Source organism: Rhinolophus sinicus, linkage group LG03 (assembly GCF_036562045.2).
Source record: "Rhinolophus sinicus isolate RSC01 linkage group LG03, ASM3656204v1, whole genome shotgun sequence".
In the NCBI taxonomy this organism is placed as follows: Eukaryota; Metazoa; Chordata; class Mammalia; order Chiroptera; family Rhinolophidae; genus Rhinolophus; species Rhinolophus sinicus.
This window is the reverse complement of record NC_133753.1, coordinates 157,979,919-157,992,661: the sequence shown is the minus strand read 5'-3', so window position 1 is coordinate 157,992,661 and position 12,743 is coordinate 157,979,919. Positions and strand designations below refer to the sequence as shown.

At 33.2% G+C, this 12,743-nt stretch overlaps 1 protein-coding gene across 3 annotated transcripts in view; it reads right to left on the bottom strand.

Annotated features, from left to right (window-relative positions):
• The window catches only part of ADAMTS6 (ADAM metallopeptidase with thrombospondin type 1 motif 6), a 262,087-nt gene that overhangs the window by 221,573 nt on the left and 27,771 nt on the right, over positions 1-12,743 (bottom strand). The gene's annotated exons all lie outside the window — the stretch shown is intronic.

Genomic DNA, 12,743 nt, shown 5'->3' with positions numbered 1-12,743 from the left:
AGACAGGAGCAGGATCCCCTAAATACTTCACATACTCTTCCAAGAATTATAATTCATCTTCTTCCTTCTTAATAGAGTTTTTAAGTATGTATGTTTAGCTCATGATATATGTAAACTAACCATTAGGTGATAGGAAGAAAGATATCAGAGATTAGCAAACAAAAAATATCAGTGTAAAGCAAGGAAACAGAGGAAATGCTTAAAAATTTTGCAGAGCTAAACCTAGTATATATTAATTTTCCAATGTCATGTTATTAATTCCTTAATATTAATTCCCTAATTGAAGCCTCTTTGCTGTTTGTATAACAGGCAAAAGTACTGTAATTGCCATGTAGGGAGAAGCTGAAATCAGAAAAGCTGCAGAAAGAGCAGGTTTAAAGGAAAGACTAGCAATATGGTCTTGAACATGTTAAGTTTGAGATGCACGGAGATGTCAATTACAATTCAATTTACAAATAGAGAGTTTAGAGGAAGGGTCGGGGATAGAGATGTATATTTGGATATAAATGGTGCTTAAAGCTGTATAGGTGTACTTAACTGAATGGTACTTAAGTCATGAGAATGAATGAGATTACTGAAAGTAAATGTAAATTGAGAAGATAGTGTGAGAGAAGTGGGTGAAATAAACATTGCTTTTTCTTATTCTAGAAAAGACTTCAGAATTATTTCTGTTAACATTTCTTTAACATTGGGCTATTATTAAGGTGCTGAGAATTTATAAAATGAGAAAGATATCACTTGTAGGGATGTTAGTTTTTGATAAATTCTGGAAGGGTGGGGTAGGAAAGATATAGCCAATATAAATAGTGTCCCAAAATAATACAGTGTAAAAATTTAATCAAAAAAGAAGTGTAACTTCTAATGTCTCTAAATGCAGTTTCCTCTTTTTATTCCCCAAATCTCCTTTCCTTTTCCTTTACCCTTTTACTTCACTCATCATGAACGCCTCATCTTCCAACATCAGAAACTAAGATTTTTGCCCGGCATCCGGTTCTCTAGGATAAGTAAAAAAGAAAAGTGAAATGCTAATTCAAATGGTTCTAAAAAGCCTTTCTGAACTGGAGAGAAAAGAGGCATTGAATTTTTTTCCACCCATTTTTCACTGCTTTGCATATATTAGCACTTAATCACATACACACAACTTATCCTCCACACTCCTGCCAGGGACATTTTTTTAATCTGATCATGTCACTTTTCTGCTTAGATTTCTCCAATGTCATCCCTTATGTAAAAAATAACATAAAATAAAAGCTAAGGTTTTTTTACTAGTTTTGTTGATTTTTTAAACATAAAAGAAATAATATTTTATGAAGGTACACTTAGATTCTCCTCCATGTAACTTTGTTTGCTTGCTTTATTTTATTTCTTGAAGAATTTTCCATGTCCATATATTCCTGATTTGCATTTCATAATATGGACATATTTGTACATGAGTACAAAGAGAATTCCATTGTTTTTAATAACTGAAAACCAAACAAAAGAAATCAATTTGAATATCCATGAATAGGGAACATTATTATTTCTATACTATGCTACTAAATTTGTAAATAGCACACAAAACCTTCCATGCCGTGGCCTCTGCAACTTCTCTTATATTATTGCATATTATTCTCTCCATTTGCTCACTACATTTCACTTATTTTCCTCAAACCCACCAAACTTATTCTTTGACTTATTCACCACTGAATACCTAGCAGCCAACAGCACCATGACATATTATCAATTCAACAAATAAAGGTTGAATGTATGAATCAGTAAATGAATTTCTACCTCTCCCACCTCATCTCCTACAATTTCTCACCCATACTTTCCTCCCTAAAAATACTGAGCTTTATGATCCCCAAAGGAGGCCATTTTCTCTCTCACATTTTCTATGTTACTGAATATGCAGTGCTTCTTTCTTGAACAGGTACCCATCATTTATTCAAATTCTTATTGAACTTCCAAGTCCCTGGTCAAGTATTATACTCTGAATGAAGTTATGCTTGGATTCTCCTCCATGTAAGATTAGATGCTTCTTCTATGATTCCACTATACTTGGTCTTCTCAAAACCTGGTTTGTGCCTAATATATAGTTAATAATAGCTCCAAATTATTACTATGTCTCCCTACAAGGTGTACCAAGTACTCACACACATTATATCATAAAATTACACCATCCTACAAACTCAGAGAGCTTGGGTACTTAGTCCTAGGTCACCAACTAACAGATGTCCAGGGGTAGGATTCAAGGGCTGTGTGACTACAAAGACCATTTCCCACTATTCAACATCTATTGAATAAATACTTGAACAATAAATATATTCCTCAAAAAGAATATTTGATTTTGTATAAAGTTAAATGTTCATTTTTAACTTTTTATATAAATGTGAAAAGAAATGCAATCTAGTCAAATAAAAGAACGTTATGTATTTCACCAAAGGAGATATAAAAGTAGCTAATAAGCACATGAAAAAAATGCTCAACATAGTCTTCCAGGAAATGCAAGTCAAAACCACAATAAGATAAGACTTCACGTTCACTAGAAATACTATGACCAAAAAGACAGACAATAAAAGGTGTTGGCCAGGGTGTAGAGAAATTTGAACACTTATACATTGCTGGTGCAGCCACTTTGGAAAACAGTTTGGCATTTCTTCAAAAAGTTAATATAGTTACCTTATAACCCAACAATTCCACTACTAGGTATCTACTCAAGAGAAATTAAAACATATATCCACATAAAAACGTATAAACGAATGTCCACAGCATCATTATCCGTAACAGCCAAAAAGGGAAACAACCCAAATGTCCATCAATTGATGAATGGATAGATAAAACGTGGTGTATCCACAGAATAGAATATTATTCAGTCATAAAAACAAATGAAGTATTGATGCATGCTACAACACTGATGAACCTTGAAAAAATTCTAAGTGAAAGAAGCCAGTTGTAAAAGACCACATATTTTATGATACCATTATGAAATGTCTAGAATAGGCATATCTATACAGAAAGTAGTTTAGTGGTTTCCTAGGACTACGGGAAATGGAGGGTGACGGCTAATGGGTACAGGGTTTCATTTTGGGGTGATAGAAATGTTCTAAAATAGGTAGCGGTGAAAGCTGCACAACTCTGTAAATATACTAAAAACCATTGAATTGTTCATGTTAAATGGGTGAACGGTATAATATATGAATTACATGTCAATAGATCTGTTAAGAAAAAATAAAAGAAACTGATAGAACTGGACCTACCCTTGATTTTATTCATGTGTGACACGGTGAAAAAAGTACATTACAATGAGCTACTAACTAAAACTCAAAGAAATGACAAGTTCATAACAGATAAATGCACAAATTACTGCTCTAAATCGTCCCTTGTTATTTATTTAAAAAATTTTTTAAATAGTAAAATGCCATTAATTTAGGTCTAATACTAACTACTAACACATTAATTGACTACTTAAAATATATCAAGCATTATAAAGCTAAGCGGTGTGTTAGGCAAATTGGAGTAAACTGGAACTCTCCTATAGTGCTTTCAAGTATGAAAATTGGGAAAACCACATTGTAGAGCATTTAGCCAGTACTTAGTAGAGTTAAAATTGTTCAAATCAGTAAGGATATAGAAGAGTTGAATTTTCAAAACATTCCATCCAACAATAGCAGAATACAGATTATTTTCAAGTGCACCTAGAACATATAGCAAGAAAGACCATAAAACAAGTCTCAATAAATTAAAAAGCATGAGTCATACAAAGTATATTTTCTGACTACAGTGGAATTAAATTAGAAATAAATAACAGAATGATCTCAGAGGGGGAAAAAAACAAATATTTGGAACTAAGTAACACAACTCTGAATGTTGCATGGGTCAAAAAAAGAATTAAAGGAAAATATAAAGTATTTGGAGCTGAATGGAAATAAAAACACAACACATACAAATTTGTGAGATGTGATAGAGCTGTAGTTAGGGGGAAATTTTATAACACAAAACACTTATACCAGAAAAAGCATAAAGGTAGCAAATCAATGACCACAGCTTCCCCCTTACAAAATTACAAAAAGAATAGCAAATTAAACCCAAAGTAAGTATAGGAATGGAAACAATAAAAATCATCACAGAAATCAAAGAAACAGAAAAACAATAGAGAAAACCACAGAAACTAAATTTGAGTAGATCATTAAAACCAGCCAGAGAAACTAGGAAAAAAGAGAACAAAAAATACCAATATCAGAAAGAGAGGAAAGCCCTATGGATTCTACAGATATCAAAAAGATAAGATACTATGAACAACTATACCAATACATTCTACAACTTAGAAGAAATACATTTCTTGACTCCACTACCAAAGCACATTGAATAAAATAACCTAAATAGCTCTATATCTCTTAAATAATTTGAATTGGTAGTTAAAAATCATCCCACAAAATAAACTCCGGATCCAGATGTCTTCATTTCTGAATTTTATAAAACATTTGTGGAAGGAATAATGCTAATTCTATATGAACCTTTGCAGAAAATTGGAAAGAAGGAAATATTCTCTAACTCATTCTGTGAGGTTAACATTACCCTAACATCAAAACCAGATAAAGACATAAGAAAACTACACAACAAAATCCCTCGTAAATATAGATGTGTGCGTGTGTGTGTGTGTGTGTGTGTGTGTGTGTGTGTGTGTATGAACAAAATGTTGGCAAATCATATCTAACAATTATTAAAAGGATAATACATCATGACCAAATTGGGTTTATCAAAGGAATGCAAGGTTATATAAACATTCTAAATCAATCAATGCAATTCACTGTATTAATAAACAAAAGAAAAAACATATCATCCTCCCAATAAATGCAGAAAAAGTATTTGACAAAATTCACCAGCCATTCCTCATAAAAATTCAGCAAACTAGAAGGAGAAGAGAACTTTGTCAGCCTGGTAAAGGCCATCTACAAAAACCCTACAGGAAACATCACAATTGATGTTGAAACACGGAATGCCTTCCCGCTAAGAGCAGTAACAAGGCAAGGATCTCTTGCTATCACATCTTTATTCCACATTGTACTAGAGGCCCTAGCCAGTGAAATAAGGCAAGAAAAGGAAATAAATGTCATTTATGATTAAAAGGAAGAAGTAAAACTACCTTTAATATCAGAAAACATGATCATCTTTCTTGTAGAAAATCCATTAGAATCTTTTAAAAAGCTACTAAAATTAATAATAAATTTAAAAAAGGATACAAAATCAATTGTATTTTTATATACTAGTAAACAATTATAAAATGAAATTTGTAAAACAATACTACTCACAATAACATCAAAAAATAACAAAAGGTCTAAAAACAGAAGACCACGAAATACTGCTGAGAGAAATTAAGAAGACCTAAATAGACAAAGAGATACACTTTTTTTGTAGGTAGGAAGAATCTGCATTGTTAAAAGTCAATTCACTAGGCCCAGCCCAAACTCAACAGAAGGGGATTACACAAAGTCTCGAACACCGGAGGACAGAGATTATTGGGGGCCAACTTAGAAGTCTAACTACCACAGTAGCCACTATTGTTAATGTGTCACCACATTATTTTTGCTGAACACTCCTATAATTCCTCTAAAAGGATTCTGGAGACAGATTGCCTGGTTTAAATCCTGGGTCTTCTCATTCATGTGTGATCTTGCCAATCATTTAGCTTCCCTGTACCTCAGTTTTCTCATCTATAAAATGGAGATAATACAGAATCTATCTCATGAAGTTATTGTGAGGTTTAAATAATTAAATGTCTGTAAACACTTACTTATTTGGCACATAAGAAACTGCATAAATATATCCATAAAACCATTATAGATACTAAACTTACTATTCCTCAAAGTTAAGTGTTTATTATGACACATCCTTCTTGGATTTAATTATTTAACGGTGCCTATTACAAATAAAGCACAATTTTACTCAAGGTGTATACAAAGACAGTTTACTAAATTGCATGTACTGAGGCACTGAGGGAAAAGTATTTTCTTATTCCCATTGGTAATTAAAGCTTTACAAGCAAACATAGGTAATGCCTGGGATGACCATAATCCTCTTTTACCTGGTCCTAGTTTGTGCCTATTGTCTAGAAATAGCTGTCAATAGTACGCTCTCTCTTGAAAGTATCCTAAAATGCACAAGAAATCAAGGTTGCCCAAATTTGTCATAACCCTAGATCGAAATGGAAATAATCTACTCAAACACATCTGAGTAAGGAATCAATGAACTGGGGACCAAGCGAAAGAAACTTAAAAAGGAAGAAGGATGATGGGGATGAGTAAGAATGATCGATCGAGCCAGAGTGATAAGAGAATAATGAATGCTTCAAAATGTCCAAATGCCAAAATCAATTCATCCACAATCTGAATTCAGGATCTCTCTGTGGCCTATAACATTAGCATATTCTTAAAAGCTTAGTAATAGTTCATAAAAAATTTAACTGGCTTTTCCTTAAGGATTAAAAAGAAACAACCATAAATAAATACCAAATAAATGTTAATGTACCACACTGAATTTCCCTTTCCTCTGTTTTAATGTATATTTGTGAAGCCAATATATAATTCTGATAGATAACATTCTTTAAAAATATCAGGAAACTTGTTTAAATCTACATATTAGAGGCCAAGTTTTACCAAAAATTCATTTTTATAGCTATTTTTAATCTCCCATCTGAAAACATTAGTTGACTTTGGAAATTCTAATCCCTTTAAAATCCAGCACCATCAAAGCAAATTGCCGTGATCCTGTAAGAGGATAAATATGCTCATTTTAATTAAATGACTAAATTATGTGACTTAGTATGAAATTTTTGCATCTGTATTTTGAAATGTAGTTATATGTCTTATATATTTCATTAATGGAAAATTGAAAAGGAAGTATAATTATGGCAGAATATCCTATTAATAGAGAAATTCTTAAAGATCTGTACCTTGAATTTTCAATAATTTAGGATAATAAAAGGAATGAAGTCCTGGTACATACTACAACATGGATGAAGCTTGAAAACAATATACAAAATAAAAGAAGCCCGATACAAAAGCCCACATGTTGTATAATTCCATGCATTCGAAAAGTCCAGATAAGGCAAAGCTATAGAGACGAACAAGATTGGTGGTTGCCTAAGGCTGGGGCTGGGATGAGGAAGATGAAGGGAATAGAGAAGACGTCCTTTGGGAATGATAGAACTCTATTTAAATTAATTATGGTTGCACAAACCTGTGAATACACTAAAAACCATTGAATTGTACACTTTAAATGGGTAAATTGTATGGTCTATGAATTATAATAATCTCAATAAAGCTGTCTGTTACCAAAAAGAAGAGTTTAGGTTATAATTCCTATCTGAAATATATACATTATATATTAATATCATAAAGATGAAAAACATGATTCCAATGCTAAATAGTAGGCAAAGCCAGGAAATGTATACATTAATCTGCTCATGCTAATCGCTCAACTTTGATGCAAGTACAATTTATGTCACTAAATTCCTACCGATTTTCAGGACTATAAATGGATTTAACACTTTTGCCACAAAATAAATTTAGAAATTGGCTTGAATTTAATTTTGTGGTGGGTATGTCCTGACTTCATGTGGAAATACAAATAATTTTTTAAATAATCTGTCAAATAGTAGATTTTTATTTCTAAGTAACTATTAATTTAGTTTCTCAATACAAAGTAAATATAGATAATCTGAAAGTTTTGTGGAAAGTGTAACTTTTTAAGTGTATACATACAGTCCTATTTCTTAAATTCTGTTTCCAGAATTTCGAGTACAAAATATTAATCATTTCTTGACCTAGTTATATGGTGTCATAGTCCATTATTTTGAAAAGAGTTACTAAATGTCAAGCTGATTTAAGTAAACACTAATAATCATCAAATAATTCTAATAAATCTAGTCTATATAAGTAACCAATATATATTACTACTATTTTAACTAAAAAATGGATCACAAAAATAAAAGACCAATTTGTTTATTCCACCACTAATGTTTGTTTATTTCATATGACTATATTTCCACAAATTTATGCATTATAGCACTTACTCTTATGTTCAGAGCTAAGATGTCACATAGTTGATACACCACAGAGAAGTATCCATACATCAGTTTAGAAAGTGACATGAAACTAATTGCTCTTTGGTATGGCAAAATGTTAAGATCTGATAAAGCTATGAGAGTGACATCAGCAAGATGGTGAAGTAGGAGATACCAACCTTCATCCCCCAACATAAAACAACGAGATAACTATTCACAAATGAAAATAGCCCTGGGAGGGCTCAAGAGTGCAATTAAGAACCTACAGCAACATAGTGGAACAAAAAATGGACAATAACCGCACAGAAAGAATTTCTGGAGAGATCAGCTTAGTGGAGATGTCTGGAGGAAACTTGGAACAAAGTGCCAAGCCATGAGGCACACACCATCGTGGCCCTCAGTGACCTGTTATGCAGAGAACCCAGCAGCCTTTGCTGCTGAGGACCTCAACAGCCCTCACCACAGCCAGACCCCCAACAGCTTCCACAGGGAAGCACAGGCCCAGCAGCCTGCTCCACAGAGGACCCGGGCAGCTTTCATCACCAAGTTAACCAATAGCCAGCACGGCCTCAGACCGGGGGAAGATGCTGCTGTGCCCACTCCAAAAAGGAATTGCTGTTGTGCTTCCCTGGGACCAAGGCTGCCAGCACCTTTTCACCCTGAGCACACCCAAATCCAGAGCCACAGCTGCTCCACCTGCTCCCACTCTCCACACCTTCGCTCCAAGTCCGCTCTGTGTGCACTCGGGCTCCAGACTCCAGCCCTGTGGCTGCTCCACACATGCCCACATCTCAAGAATCAGAGTTAATGACACTACAGGCTAGCCAGCACCCTAGACCCAAGTGCCACTGTTGCTGTGCACATGCCCATGCTTCAAACTCCGCCTTCGTGGCCACCTCGCACACACCTGCATTTCACACATAGCTGCTGCAGCAGAACCAGGGCACCAGACCCCAGAGCTGCTGTTGCACTGCGAGCACTGGCACTCCAGTCCATCTCCATCACAGCTCCACAGTGATAGAAAACTATAATCAGTTTTCTATATTTGCACAATTCCATCACACACCGAGCACTGGTATGGACGCCCACAAGCTGGACCTGGCACCAAGAGGGATCCCCACCACCACGACATCCTCCATGGGAGAAAGAGAGATCAGGCAGTCCCCAGAAGCTTTCACTGCTGCTGAAGGCAACTGCAGCCTTGGCCACTGAAGAACCCTGCAGTCTTCCAACATTAATCTCAGCTGATAAGGCCGCATGGAGTCTACACTGCTGGTAGTTTTGAGGATCCTCAAAATTTGAAAAATAAAACTACCATATGATCTAGCAATCCCACTTCTGGGTATATTTCTGCCGAAAGTAAAACAGCAGTTTAGCATCTTGAAGAGATAGCTGCACTTTGATGTTCACCGCATTATTCAAAACAGCCAAGATATGAAAACAGCCTAAGCATCCATCAATGGATCAACGAATAAAATCACACACACACACACACACACACACACACACACACACGAATATTAGTCAGTCATAAAAAAAGAAGGAAATCTTGCCATTTGCAACAACATGGATAAACAAGGAGGGTATTATGCTAAGTGAAATAGACCAGAGAGATAAAGTCAAATGTTGTAGGACCTCAGTTATATGTGGAATCTTTAAAAAAGTTGAACTCAGAAATAGAGAGTCGAATGGTAGCTGCCCAGGAATGGGGGATGAGGGAAATAGGGAAATGTTAGTAAAAGGTTACAAACTTTTACTTGTAGGATGAATAAATGCTGAGATTTTAATATACAGCATGGTGACTATAGTTAATAATTCTGTATGGGTATTTGAACTTCACTAAGAGTAGCTATTAATATTAAACATTCTCACTCCAAAAAAGAAACAAAAAAAAGGTAACTATGAGGTGCAGATGTATTAATTAACTTGATTATAGTAATCACCTCACAAGGTATATCAAACCATCATGTTGTATACTTTAAATATACAGAATTTTATTTGTCAATTATACCTCAATTTTTTAAAAAAAGATTAAAGTTAGCTGATGAATAACAGATGTTCACTATATTTTATATACACTTATATACAAAAATAAACATAAGTGTACATAAAAATTAAAACATTATGTATATATAAATATTTTTTAAGATGTTCTTGGTGCTAATTCAACATTTTTTATACCAGGTGAAAACAACAAAATTTTAATTTTTTTTACTTTATTTTCTTTCTGTCTAGTCACAGTGACCTGATAGCTTTGTAGAGCACAGTTTGTTTTAAATTTATATCAGTAAAATAAAACAATGAAATGCCATTGCTAAGAGGAGATAACATTTTGAGTTTTTATACTTTTTTCTAAAAGTAAGTATTACTACCTAAGTAACTACAGTTCTAAATGGTTTTCTGTTTAAAACATTTAAATCCCTAGGACAAAATTAGGCCTACTAGAGATAAACATATCCATCAATTTTTCTCTGGAACTCTCGATAAACACATTATCCATTCTCCCTAGTGAGCTGACATTTCAAGCAATCATAAATCATGATCTTACCTCTAAATGGTGGAGTCATAACCCTGAACATATTAATAAGTGAATTACATGAAGCAATTTTCAACATTAGTATAAAATCATCTATGAAATTCTCATAATTATTTTTACTAAAAGAAGCAGTATGATTTAAACATATGTTCAATTTCACAATTCAAAAATTTATATGGGAGAGGCAAGCACTGGTAAATGCTCCAACAACAAAAAAAGACCCTGAATATTACAAATGATAGTCATCTTCTTTGGATAAGTCACTCTGTGGCCCTAATAGTTCAAAGATATTTGTAGAATTTGAAACAAGCTAAAAGTTACTTTGAGACTTTAATAACAATTCAAAAGGGCATTCTAAGCTGCCCCAAACAGGCATTTTTCTAACCTCCTTTACTTAACCAATATAAAATAATATGAGATATGAACTCTTTGAAGTAATGTCCTATTAAATCCTGAGATCATTTCTAGTGCTAATCTGACCATTAGGAGACAAGTTTAAAAAGAAAAGTTAAAAATTTTATGTTCAGATCTCAGACATAAAAAAAAGAAAAAAAGAAAACCACTAAAAGTATAGCTTATTAAAGCAAAAAAGAGCTCTGCAGAAGATCTGAAAAATATCTGGGCCAATTCAGAGTAACAAGTCAGACAGCCAAATGTTGTAGCCAGTGCAAAGAAAGGGTGGCTAACTGTCCAGATGTATTTCAATACTCGAATAGTTATAAATGTGCACTCTTGGTATAACTTTGGTCATTTGATGCAAAAGTTAAAAATCCAATGCAGATACAATAATAAAAATGTGAAGCTTTCGGAGCCCACTGGGTATTGCTTTTTTGGCCAAAGGTAGGGCTTTATAAATATAAATACAGAAGCCAATGTAAATATCTATAATCATTATATGAAAGACATATTCCTTTAGTAATTTCCTTGACGCTAATGATATCCATATATATTTTTACACAAAGTTTTCTATATTTGCACAATTCCTAGTATATTTTTAACTCCTCAAATATATTTGGGAATCATTCCAGACCACAAGACTCTGAGGAATTGCAGAATTTATCAGACTGACGTGTCAACACATATGAATATAGAACTATACAATGTTGTTTTTATTCAGCAAGCATGTCATAAACAAAATTTTCTGGTTTACGATGTTAGGTAGATGAAGGCAATTAAAGTAAGTCTAACTGTAAAAAAAATAAACTCAAAAACTTTAACTCTACAACTCAGCTAACAAGGAATTTGTTTTTAAGCTAAGTTCACATTATCTTACTCAAGATTCTGGGTCTAAAGAATCTGATTTCGTATACTTTATACCCCCTGCATGGAGTTTAATGTAAAGTCATGAGCACACTGCAGATGAAGTATACGTTAAATATTGCCTTGCAAATTAAAAGAAACAATCAAAAGAACAAAGGCTAGTCCATTTAGCCAAGATTGAATGATGATTCCATTTTGCTTATTGTTGTTTGTTACTGCTTTCATTTTTAAATGCTGGTAAGAGGTCTAAAGACAAACTTATCTTTAACTTATGATTTAATCATGTTTCTAAACAATCATAATTAGAATATTAAAAAATGAAGACAAATAGCATAATATAATCAAAGAAGAATCACCAGGGTTTGAGACCTGTTCTTTCACTTATTAGCTGAATAAATTTAAGCAACTTAAGTATTTTGAACCAGTTTCCTCATTCTTACATGGGAAAATAATAACAATATCTACTTTTCAGAGTTGTTCTTGGACAGTAAGGAATAAAACGGATCGGAATGCAGTTTTGTAAAACTGGAAAGAAATATATGCATTCATTGGGTTATCATAAAAAATAATTTGCCTGAGAGAAAAGCTGTTTAACGTATAATATAATAGATCTGCTTCTTTATATTTGTATCTCTTAATTAAAATATTTTTAATTAAATAAACATTCATCTAAGTAAATTGTGTAACTACCAATGTCCTCCCTTTTAACAATTTGAATGAAAGAATAATATTTTACAACCAAGAGTGATGACATTTTTAAAGTATAATTTTCTCATACTTTTAAAAATCTTGCTTATAGCATATTTTGTTCAGTTAACAAAGCATATGTGTACTTCCAATTAAACCTTATGACTAGATCTTAGTAGAAGGAAAGCTATTTATTAAATTTCTACATCAACTCTAAAT